Source organism: Taudactylus pleione, unplaced genomic scaffold, assembly GCF_031769625.1.
Source record: "Taudactylus pleione unplaced genomic scaffold, aTauple2 ptg000039l, whole genome shotgun sequence".
Classification (NCBI taxonomy): Eukaryota; Metazoa; Chordata; class Amphibia; order Anura; family Myobatrachidae; genus Taudactylus; species Taudactylus pleione.
The window spans coordinates 3,389,606-3,402,184 of NW_028284441.1; the positions used below are offsets into that span (position 1 = coordinate 3,389,606).

At 45.3% G+C, this 12,579-nt stretch overlaps 1 protein-coding gene across 1 annotated transcript in view; it reads right to left on the bottom strand.

Annotated features, from left to right (window-relative positions):
* Positions 1 to 1,044: 1,044 nt before the first annotated feature.
* Positions 1,045 to 12,579, bottom strand: part of LOC148538567 (uncharacterized) — an 81,857-nt gene continuing 70,322 nt past the window's right edge. Inside the window, exon 9 of the mRNA XM_088452584.1 lies at positions 1,045 to 2,341. The gene's annotated coding sequence lies outside the window, so the exon portion shown is untranslated. The remainder of the gene's footprint in view (positions 2,342 to 12,579) is intronic.

A 12,579-nucleotide genomic window follows, 5' to 3' on the forward strand; every position in this document is an offset into this window, starting at 1 on the left:
GATGCTCGAGACACCCATGCTCCCGCACTTGTCAAGAAATTCCACTCCACATCCCGAAAAAGACCTGGTAAGTGTCCTGAGGCCACCCATAAGGGGGGGGGGTACTGTCACATCCAGGGTTTCTCAGCATAGTGGTAGACGGGTAATACCTATGAGGTCACTGTGGCGGGGGGCGTCTGGCGGTGGCACTGGTGTTTGGCGAGGGGCATTGGCTGTGCGTGGTTCTGTGCGGGTATGTTGTCACTCTGGGCTGGTGAGGCCTGGTGGTGCTTCCGTTCAGTTCGGCATGGGCGCCGCCATCTTGCCTCCGGCCATGTGATTCAGCCGTCTTCTCCTGGTGTGTCACGTGCTCTCTCTGGCCAGTCATGGTACGGCACTTGGTATGAGGGAGGTCCATAGCCTCTGTTCATTACCAGTGCAACGTGTTTCTCAGCATAGCAGATGGTGAGCACATTCCCTGTGCTCACCATCTGTCCCTGTGAAACGCTACCTGCCTGCCTGCTTGTAGTCTCCAACCCCACTGGACTACCCTGCATCCTCCATTACCTTCCCCTTGCCTGAGAACCTGAGTCTGCTGTTCACCCTGCACCTTGCCTCCACTGACATTCTGCTGGATGATTTTCCCTCAGCCTGCATTTCTTCATTTCAACCACAACACCTGATTTCCCCTGCCTGTCATTAACTGGACATTTCCCTATTAACCAGAACCTCACACTGCTGGACAAGTATTTTTTTCACCACCCTCATAAGACCCGGATACTGGACTGCTCCTATCTGCCACTACCTGGACTTTTACTCACCTCAGTTCCCATTTGCACTTTAGTGCCAGCCCTGGACTTATTTTCTCCCATTGTTCATGTCTGCCAAACCACTTATTAAAAGTTCCATGTTTTCTTTTAAATCTGCTTCTGCGTCTGCTCCTATCACCACCCCGGGCCCACAACAAAATCAGGACATCACAGACTGCTGGGACATTTTACTTTTATATTTATTTGCTTATTTTCTGTTATGTGCCTGTGTGTATCCAGACCTATGCCCATGTATGGTAAGGTGCAGTGTCTGCTGCCATTAAAAGACACTGCTTTACAGAGTTCCTGCCTGGAGTCCTCGTTTCTATCCCGTGTTACATTATACATAGTCACACACTTCTAGACATATATACATACTGTCACCAGAAGAGTAACCAGGGTGGGCCGAGTGGGGCACATGCCCTGTGTGCTGTGGAAGGCCTGGCAGGTGGGGGTGCCGCCAACCAGCAGTGTAGCTCCTGAATCAGAGTGAGAGGAAGTCACCCTCGGCCACTCAGTGCAATAAAGTTTTAGACACAGGAGGGGGAGCTGAGAGAGGGTGATAACTGGGGCAATGGATAGACACAGAGAGGTGTAGCTAAGGGATTGGGGTGCTGACTGGGGCAACGGGTAGACACAGAGGGGAAGCTAAGGGGTGGGGTTGCTGATTGAGACATTGGATAGACACAGGAGGGAGAGCTGAGAAGGGAGCTGATTGAGGCAATGAATAGGCACTGGGGAGGGGGAGCTGATTGAGGCAATGGATTGACATGGGAGAGCTGAAGGAGGGTGGCTGACTGAAGCAATGGTTAGACACAGGGAATGAGGAGCTGATAGGGGTGCTGATTGAGGTAATGGATAGGCACAGTGGAGGGGGAGCTGAGGGGGCACTGATTGAGGCAATGGATAAACACAGGAGGGGAGAGATGAGGGAGTATGGATGACTGAGGCCAAGGATAGACATGGGAGCCATAGAGTATGGCTGGCTGAGGCAATGAATAGGCACAGGTGAGGGGGAGCCGAGGTCATTGAGAGACACGGGGAAGATCTGAGGCCATGAAGAGACACAGGGGGGAGTTGAGGCTGCTGGAGAGACAAAGTGAGATGAGACTGCTGGAGAGACATGGGGGAAATGGCTGGAGATTTTCAACTTTTAAGATTAGCAGAAAAAGGCTGGGAGGGGCACAATAATCTTCATTAAGACACTAGCTCTATAAAAACATTATATTTGTTAAATGATAACATTGGTTATATTCCTATGCAAACAGGTGTCTGATGTGATCGCCTACATGGATATTGAATACTGACTCAAGTTACCATCTGCCCAGGTAAGAAAGGTCTTAAGCTGATTGGCTTGTACCTAGCGGGCATGGGGGATGCCTAAGAAAACATTAGTGTACTGAGCCACCGGGTTGCTGTGTCCATCCAGGGGCAGTAGCTGCTGTGTCCATTCAGGGGTTGCTGTGTCCATCCAGGGGTTGTTGTGTACATCTAGGGCAGGGGTTTCTGTGTCAATCCAGGGGCTGGGGCTGCTGTGTCCAACCAGGGGTGCTCTGTGTATAAAAATATAAAAGTTAATAATAATAATATAATTAATAAAAAAATAATATATATTTTTTTGTGCTGTACCCCAGTGTACTACAGTATATTATTATTATTTTTTACTGTGACGCTGCCTGTTAGACCGCAGTGTAATATTTATACACGTATTGTTTTTGATACTGCAAGTGGTAGCGCAGTGTGTTATTCTTATCTTATTCATAAAAAATCTTGTGACACTGTAAGTGGAAACTTCACAATTTTACAACTTAATAACACAAAGTTAGCAACAAAAAATTTAACTTTTTCACTTCTTTCCTCAATCATGAAAAAATAATTAGTCTACATGCCGACTACAAGACCACAACAAAGTGCTAAATAACGTGCATTATATATTAAACATAATGACATTACATATGCCTCAGCTGAGATTCACATAAATAAACATATTTTCAAAAGGTGAAATTAGAGGATATGGTTTTTGAAATTGAATAAAGCAGCTAAAACTGCTTTCTCTGATATAGTGTCCGTACTCCCTACCCATGGCCCCTCTACCTGAATTTCAGCGAGTCAGAGGGGCAACTCCATGAAACCGTATTCCTGAGTGCAGCTGCTCTTCCTGTAGCCCAGGTCAGAATATGTGTAGGGGTGTGATGATATGGACTAAATGGAGCTCACATCCACTAAAGGGGACATTGAATACCCAATCTAATAGGGCACGCATCTGTAATTTATACACAACACAGAATGGGATGATGATATAGGCTTGGGTGCTGTTATAGGCTGGGATAACGATATAAACTGGGGTTATAGGCTGGGTTGATGCCTGGGCATAAGACCAGAAAAGCCACATCTTGGGTGACAACAGTTGTGAAGGCATCTGTACCATTTGTAAAGCCAAAATTAGAAGACATAGGGCCTGATTCAGACCCACTCTCGAGCGGCTGTCCGCTCGCAAGTGGGTCGATGTTCTGGACTGAGCATGCGCATGACGGAGGGAGCTCCGTCGTGCGCATGCGCCAGACGCGACGAGCGAAGGAAAGTCCTTCGCTCGTTGTGTCTGATCAAAGGGGGCGTGCTGTCGATGTTGATTGACAGCACGCCCCCTTTGGTAGGCGTGCCGGGGGCGTGCCTCCCTGACGGGGGCGTTCCCACGGGAACGCCTCCCGTCAGAAGCCGGCCCACTGACATCGTGATGTCAGTGGGAGTGATTTTGGCTCTGATAGAGCCAAAATCACTCCGGAGCTTGCGGTTGAAAACCTCAACCGCAGGTTCCGGCTCGCAGTTTCGATGGTCACGACCATCGCGGCCATCAAAATGCACGCTCGTATAGCCTGTGGGTGGTGACCAACAGCTATACGAGCGTCCAGGAGGACGCTCCATTTTCATGGAGGCCGGCCCTCATTCAGAGCGTGCGCTCTGCTCAGAGCGTACGGCTCTGAATGAGGGCCATAGGGACCATAACCATCTAGGAACCTCCACCCTGTTACGTCATCTGCAGCGCATACATAAAAAACGTTTTTACAAAATTCAGAATCTTTGGCTAAAAAAGTAACAACAAGCAGTCTAGCGTCAGCTCCCTTCTCTCTGCTAGATCCAAGCACCTACCATCTTTCCCACCAACACCTTTATCAACAGTATCCTCAATCATGAAGCAATTGGTTTGTTTGGGCCCCCACAAAACAAGCTACCAATGGGCAGCTGACATGGCTGGCAATGATCTCCGGGCCTGATTCAGATCGCTTGCGAGCGGGTCGATTATTAGGCAGTGCGCACCCGCAGCGTGCACGAGCCCTGGAGCGAGCGCAAAATGCACTCGCTCCGGAGTTCGCATCCAAAAGGGGCGGCTGTCGATGTTGATTGACTTCTCGTCCCGTTTGGAAGGTGGGGCGGGGGGGTGGCTGGGCAAACAGAGGTGTTCCTGCAGGAACGCCTGCCGTTTGTGGGCTGCCCTACTGACATCACTCGTGATGTCAGTAAGTGGACTTCCTGCTCCATTAGAGCAGGAAGTCCACTGGGGCTTGCTGCAACGAGACCCTACCGCAAGGGTCTCATCGCAAGCCCGATGGTCGCAATGGTCTTGACCATCGCGACCATCACCTGGCCGCTCGCATAAGCTGTGGGGGGTAACCCACAGCTATGCGAGCGGCCAGGAGGCCGCAACTAAAAAGACAAGAGCCTGCCCTGATTCAGAGCGAGCGCTCGCTTTTTGCGAGCGCCTCTGAATCAGGGCCTCTATGTGCACACACTGGCTTTACAGAGGCAAGATGTTGTCACCATCTACATCCGATTCCTCACCCTCATCAGTGTATACATCATCTTCACACAATATTATTTGTCCCCGCTGGAATTCAAGATTACAGGTGCTTCTGTAATTTTTGCACGTAATTGATGGTAAAGGTCATTCTCGTAGAATTTGTAGTTCATTTTGATGGACATCATCTTTTCCACATTTTGGGGAATTAGCCTCATAGGCCGATCACTGACAAGGTTCCCAGCTGTGCTGAAAACTCTTTCTGAGTACACACTGGAGGGTAGGCAGCTCAAGTAAAGCAAAGCCAATTTGTGCAAGGGCCTCCAAATTATATTTTTTCCTGCCAGTAGTCAAATGAACTGTCTGACCTGTCTATTTGGATTCTATCATTACATTTACTTTAAATAGTCCTCAACCGTTCTTTGAATGGTGACCATATCAGATGGAGTCGCGGTAGAGGTGTCATGAATTGTAGGCAATTCTGATCTAACCAGATATCAAAAGTTAAAACTTGATTGTGTTGTCTCATCGGCATCACCAGTGGTTGTTTTGGAAGTTTTGTTTTTTCTTGGCAGATGCACTTGCTGGAGAAACTGAAGGAGAAGCCATCGCTGCATCACGTGCCACTTGAGCTGACAATTTGCTTACCGAGTTTCAACAGCTCTTTAAATCTCTTCAGATCTGTGGGCCTGATTCAGAGCCACTCGTAAGCGGCAGCTCGTTCGCTCCGAGCGATGTTTGCCCAACTGTGCATGCGTACGGATCGTTATACGCATACGCGAACCAGTCAGTGCGGCCGAAATTCATGTGCTCGCAAAATAGCGAATGCCTGCTAATTTGAGTGACAGAATGAGGCGTATGTGGGTGGTAACAGGGGAAGGTGCTTGAAAACGGGGAGTGGAGATCCGATCGCAGGCGTGCTTAAAGGTCAAAACGGGCGTTTTATGGGTGTGCATATTTAAAACAGCAGCGTCATTGACCACGTCACTGGGTTTTTTTTAAGCCAGAACTGCTCGCAAAATTGTGGTAGCAAAAACCAACCACAAGAATAGCGAGCAGCTCATACCCTGTTCGATGTACTCGATTAATCTAATAAATAGCGGACATGACGTAGGATGCGAGCGGCCAGGGGGCGTAGTTTCCCAAAAACGACTGCAAGTTTTGTTCGCTCGTTCAGACCTAGAGGCGTCAACAGACCGCAAACAGCAAACGGTTCATTTGAATAGCCACCCCTATTTTCAGGACGAGCGAGCGCTAATTGCGTCCGGCTCTGAATCAGGCCCTGTGTCCGTTGGGAAAAAAGACAACGTTTTTTTCATCCCTTCTGGGATGAAAATCCACTCCAGGCAGCAGCAGCAGGCATGGCGCTAAAGGATTCTCAAGAAAGACACAACGTAAGATTTAAACCTTAAACCTTGCATTTGCTTGTTTCGGCTTGTCCACATATCTGTGGTTAAGTGGACAGTGGGTACAACGGCAGTTTGGAGGCCACTAATTATGTTTTTTTTAATGTCCCTGTACAGGTTGGGAAATGCTTTTCAAGTGAAATCTTTGCAAAGGATTATTTAACAGTCAGTTGTTTTGGAAAGCACTACTAGAAGTCTTCCTGGTCTCCTTCTGGGATGAAAATGCACTCCCAGCAGCAGCAGGCATGTCACTCAAGGATTCTTCTGGGGCAAGGACTGAGGTGAATGAGTAAAATATTTTTTGTAAATGCCTCCCCTCCCCTTCTCCCTCATAAATTTACTTCAGAATCAGAAAATGAAATGAAATTTACTACCAATCAACCCTTCATGTCCCTGCCTTCAACTACATACATACTCCAACTCCCTCAGGCCTCTTGAATAATAAAAACAATTGTTTTTACTGATGTGCCATGTTGGAAGTTGAACTGCCATTTGTTTGTGCCGCTCACTGCTGCCGCTGAGTTTAGTCAGCCAGCTAGCATGATGCAAATTTTGGGCCTAAACTGGATGAAAACAATATTGTGAGCTGTGAGGTAGCTGGAAACAAGTTGAAATTAATTTTATTTAAGTTAATAATACTGTAGAAGCAACCCCCCCAAATTATGTGATTTTAGCAGATTTTATACATTAAAAAAAAAAGATACAGATCCAAAACCAAAACACGGTGCACATCTCTAATGCTGACCCTGCTAACTGCCCTATACCTAACCCCCACCTCCCTCCACGGCTAAGAGGATGGATGCAGCGGATTTACCTTGTTCGGGCCAACGTCATCCTGGATTCCGGCGTCGGGATTAGAACAGGCGTCAGTATTTTGACGCCTATCTTGAGTCCCTGTCTGGGTTGTGACTACATAACTACATCCCCATATAATGTAGGGTCTCACAGAGCTAAATGGAAGATACAGTGACAAGATGGCTCTGCGGATCCACAGAACTACAGATGGCGGCCGTCTTGTTAGGGAACAAAGCCTTCCTAGAAGAACCACATGCCTTGCTTACTTAACAGAACCCCAGGCCTTGCTTAATTAGTAGAAAAGAGCCCCATGCCTTGCTTAATTAGTGGGAAAAAAAAGCCCCAGACCTTGCTTAATTAACAGAAAAAAAGCCCCAGAAATTGCTTGATTAGTAGAAAAAGAGTCCCAGTTATTGCTTAATTAGTAGAAAAAAGCCACAGGCCTTGCTTAAATAGTAGAAAAGAGCCCCATGCCTTGCTTAATTACTGAAAAAAAAGCCCCAGACGTTGCTTAATTAGCAGAAAAATAGCCCCATGCCTTCCTTAATTAGTAGAAAAAGAGTCCTAGATCTTGATTAATTAGTAGAAAAAAAGCCCCAGACCTGGCTTAATTAGTAGAAAAAAAGCCTTAGGTCTTGCTTAATTAGTGGAAAAAGAGCCCAAGACCCTGCTTAATTAGGAGAAAAAGAGCCTTAAGCTGGCCACACATCTAAAGATTATCTGTCCAACCAACCTAGATCTTGATTAATTATACCCCTTTTACATCGGAGCTAAAACCCGGGTTTTTGAAGGGTTAATCCGGGCAGCTCCCTGGTGTAAAAGGGGAGAGAGTTGGATCGCCAGGTCGAGTGACCCGGCAATCCAACCCAGGTAACTAGCAGGGTTTAACACGGGCGTGAAACCCTGCTGTGAGAACAGCGCACTCCGGGTCACAATGACCTGGAGTGCGCTGCTAGCCGGCCGATTGGTCCGGCTTCAGTGGCGCTTGGAGGTGACGTCATCTCCAAGCGACCACTTTCACTCCGCAAAAGCCGGGTCTATGCAGACCCGACTGCGGTGTGAGCGGCGCTGACTCGGGAATATCCCGAGTCGGCGCCGGCAAAATTCCGGGTCTGATCCGGATAGGAACTTTGTTCCAACTCCGGGTCAGACCCGGAATTTAGGTGGAAAAGGGGTATAAGTAGGAAAGAGCCACAGGCCTTGCTTAATTAGTAGAAAAAGAGTCCTAGATCTTGATTAATTAGTAGAAAAGAGCCACAGACCTTGCTTAATTAGTAGAAAAAGAGCCCCAGACCTTGCTTAATTAGCAGCAAAAGAGCCCCAAGACCCTGCTTAATTGGTAAAAAAAAGCCCCAGACCTTGCTTAATTAGTGGAAAAAGAGCCCCAGACCTTGCTTAAGTAGTAGAAAAAGAGCACTAGACCTTGCTTAATTAGCAGAAAAGGAGCCCCAGACCTTGCTTAATCAGCAGAAAAAGAGCTACAGGCCTTGCTTAATTAGTAGAAAAAGAGCCCCAGGCCTTGCTTAATTAGTAGAAAAAGAGCACCAGGCCTTGCTTAATTAGTAGAAAAAGAGCCCCAGACCTTGCTTAATTAGCAGCAAAAGAGCCCCAAAACCCTGCTTAATTAGGAGAAAAAGAGCCTTAAGATGGCCACACATCTAAAGATTATCTGTCCAACCAGCCAACTAGTTGATTGGTTAGAATGAAAATCTGGTAAGGTATGAAAGCAAATGACAATCAGAAATTTGCTCCCAAACGCTGGAAAATTGAGAAAAACTGTTGTTTGAACAAATTGTTTAGATTAAACATTTAACAAACTTGTCTGAACGACCATTTTCATCTGTTTTCTGGCATTTAGGAGCACATTGTTGATAATCATTTACTCCCATACGCTACCAGATTTTCATTCCAACCAATCAACTAGTTGGCTGGTTGGACAGATAATCTTGAGATGTGTGGCCAGCTTTAGGCCTTGCTTAATTAGTAGAAAAAGAGCCCCAGGCCTTGCTTAATAAGTAGAAAATTCCCCCAGACCTTTCTTAATTAGTAGAAAAAAACCTCAGACCCTTGCTTAATTAGCAGAAAAAGAGCCACAGGTCTTGCTTAATTAGTAGAAAAAGAGTCCTAGATCTTGATTAATTAGTAGAAAAGAGCCACAGACCTTGGTTAATTAGTAGAAAAAGAGCGCCAGGCCTTGCTTAAATAGCAGCAAAAGAACCCCAAGACCCTGCTTAATTAGTAGAAGAGCCCCAGGCCTTGCTTAATTAGTAGAAAAAGAGCCCCAGTTCTTGCTTAATTAGTAGAAAAAGAGCCCCAGGCTTTGCTTAATTATTAGAAAAAAAAACCCGAGGCCTTGCTTAATTAGTAGAAAAAAGCCCCAGACCTTGCTTAATTAGTAGAAAAAGAGCCACAGGTCTTGCTTAATTAGTAGAAAAAGAGCCTTAGGCCTTGCTTAATTAGTGGAAAAAGAGCCCCAGGTTTTGCTTAATTAGTAGAAAAAGACCCCAGACCTTGCTTAATTAGCAGAAAAAGAACCTCCAGACCTTGCTTAATTAGCAGAAAAAGAGCCACAGGTCTTGCTTAATTATTAGAAAAAGAGCCCTTGCTTAATTATTAGAAAAAGAGCGCCAAGGCCTTGCTTAATTAGTAGAAAAAGAGCCCCAGACCTTGCTTAATTAGCAGCAAAAGAGCCCCAAGACCCTGCTTAATTGGTAAAAAAAAGCCCCAGACCTTGCTTAATTAGTGGAAAAAGAGCCCCAGACCTTGCTTAAGTAGTAGAAAAAGAGCACCAGACCTTGCTTAATTAGCAGAAAAGGAGCCCCAGACCTTGCTTAATCAGCAGAAAAAGAGCTACAGGCCTTGCTTAATTAGTAGAAAAAGAGCCCCAGGCCTTGCTTAATTAGTAGAAAAAGAGCACCAGGCCTTGCTTAATTAGTAGAAAAAGAGCCCCAGACCTTGCTTAATTAGCAGCAAAAGAGCCCCAAAACCCTGCTTAATTAGGAGAAAAAGAGCCTTAAGGTGGCCACACATCTAAAGATTATCTGTCCAACCAGCCAACTAGTTGATTGGTTAGAATGAAAATCTGGTAAGGTATGAAAGCAAATGACAATCAGAAATTTGCTCCCAAACGCTGGAAAATGGAGAAAAACTGTTGTTTGAACAAATTGTTTAGATTAAACATTTAACAAACTTGTCTGAACGACCATTTTCATCTGTTTTCTGGCATTTAGGAGCACATTGTTGATAATCATTTACTCCCATACGCTACCAGATTTTCATTCCAACCAATCAACTAGTTGGCTGGTTGGACAGATAATCTTGAGATGTGTGGCCAGCTTTAGGCCTTGCTTAATTAGTAGAAAAAGAGCCCCAGGCCTTGCTTAATAAGTAGAAAATTCCCCCAGACCTTTCTTAATTAGTAGAAAAAAACCTCAGACCCTTGCTTAATTAGCAGAAAAAGAGCCACAGGTCTTGCTTAATTAGTAGAAAAAGAGCACCAAGCCTTGCTTAATTAGCAGAAAAAGAGCGCCAGGCCTTGCTTAATTAGTAGAAAAAGAGCACCAGGCCTTGCTTAATTAGTAGAAAAAGAGCACCAGGCCTTGCTTAATTAGTAGAAAAAGAGCGCCAGGCCTTGCTTAATTAGTAGAAAAAGAGCACCAGGCCTTGCTTAATTAGTAGAAAAAGAGCACCAGGCCTTGCTTAATTAGCAGCAAAAGAGCCCCAAGACCCTGCTTAATTAGGAGAAAAAGAGCCTTAAGCTGGCCACACATCTAAAGATTATCTGTCCAACCAGTCAACTAGTTGATTGGATAGAATGAAAATCTGGTAAGGTATGAAAGCAAATGACAATCAGAAATTTGCTCCCAAACGCTGGAAAATTGAGAAAAACTGTTGTTTGAACAAATTGTTTAGATCAAACATTTAACAAACTTGTCTGAACGACCATTTTCATCTGTTTTCTGGCATTTAGGAGCAAATTGTTGATCATCATTTACTCCCATACGTTACCAGATTTTCATTCCAACCAATCAACTAGTTGGCTGGTTGAACAGATAATCTTGAGATGTGTGGCCAGCTTTAGGCCTTGCTTAATTAGTAGAAAAAGAGCCCCAGGCCTTGCTTAATAAGTAGAAAATTTCCCCAGACCTTTCTTAATTAGTAGAAAAAAGCCTCAGACCTTGCTTAATTAGTAGAAAAAAGCCCCAGACCTTGCTTAATTAGTAGAAAGAGAGCCCCAGTTCTACGGCAAGGCCGGTGGCGCCAGTCACAATCCCGACAGCAGAATGCTGGTAGGGGATGTATGATAGGCGTCAAGATAACGATGCCTATCATAATCCCCACGTCAGAATCAAGGATGACACAGGACCGAACGAGGTAAGTCCGGCCCACCTGTCCTTTTAGCCGCGGGGGAAAGGGTTGTTTATAGCACCCCCCAGCGAAGGTTAGGGTTAGGCTAGGGGGTTAGGCACCATTAGGGGGGTTAGGGTTAGGCACCCCCCGGGAGAGTTAGGTTTAGAGTGCGGGGAGGGGGGTTAGGTTTAGTCACTAACGAAGGGAGGTTAGGGTTAGGGGGGGAGAGGGGAGGGTTATGATTCCTGCTTCTGTCGGGATTTGAATCGGCGGCAATACAATCCTATTCTGGTTACTGTTGTACTGGTAGTGTGCACTTTAAAGTTCATCTCTGTATATCACTGGGGGCTGAGGCCAGCCGACGCTGGATGTCACTGTAGTGTTACATAATAACAGTAATACAGCTTCTTATTCACTTCTTATTTGTAATCCAGCATTTTATTTACTTCTTCTTCATGCTCCAGCTTCTTATTCACTGCTTATTTGTGCTTCAGCTTCGTATTCACTTCTTATTCATGCTCCAGCTTCTTATTTACTGCTTATTCGTGCTCCAGCTTCTTATTCACTTCTTATTCGTGCTCCAGCTTCTTATTCGTGCTCCAGCTACTTATTCACTTCTTATTAGTGCTCCAGCTACTTATTCACTTCTTATTCGTGCTCCAACTACTTATTCACTTCTTATTCGTGCTCCAGCATCTTATTCACTTCTTATTCATGCTCCAGCTTCTTATTCACTGCTTATTTGTGCTTCAGCTTCTTATTCACTTCTTATTCATGCTCCAGCTTCTTATTTACTGCTTATTCGTGCTCCAGCTTCTTATTCACTTCTTATTCGTGCTCCAGCTACTTATTCACTTCTTATTCGTGCTCCAACTACTTATTCACTTCTTATTCGTGCTCCAGCTACTTATTCACTTCTTATTCGTGCTCCAACTACTTATTCACTGCTTATTCGTGCTCCAGCTTCTTATTCACTTCTTATTCGTGCTCCAGCTTCTTATTCACTGCTTATTCGTGCTCCAGCTTCTTATTCACTTCTTATTCGTGCTCCAACTACTTATTCACTGCTTATTCGTGCTCCAGCTTCTTATTAGTGCTCCAGCTTCTTATTCACTTCTTATTCGTGCTCCAGCTTCTTATTCACTTCTTATTCGTGCTCCAGCCTCTCATTCACTTCTTATTCGTGCTCCAGCTTCCTATTCACTTCTTATTCGTGCTCCAGCTCCTTATTCACTTTTTATTCGTGCTCCAGTTTCTCATTCACTTCTTATTCGTGCTCCAGCCTCTCATTCACTTCTTATTCGTGCTCCAACTTCTTATTCACTTCTTATTCGTGCTCCAGCTTCTTAGTCACTTCTTATTCGTGCTCCAGCTTCTTATTCACTTCTTATTCGTGCTCCAGCTTCTTAGTCACTTCTTATTTGTGCTCCAGCTTCTTATTCACTTC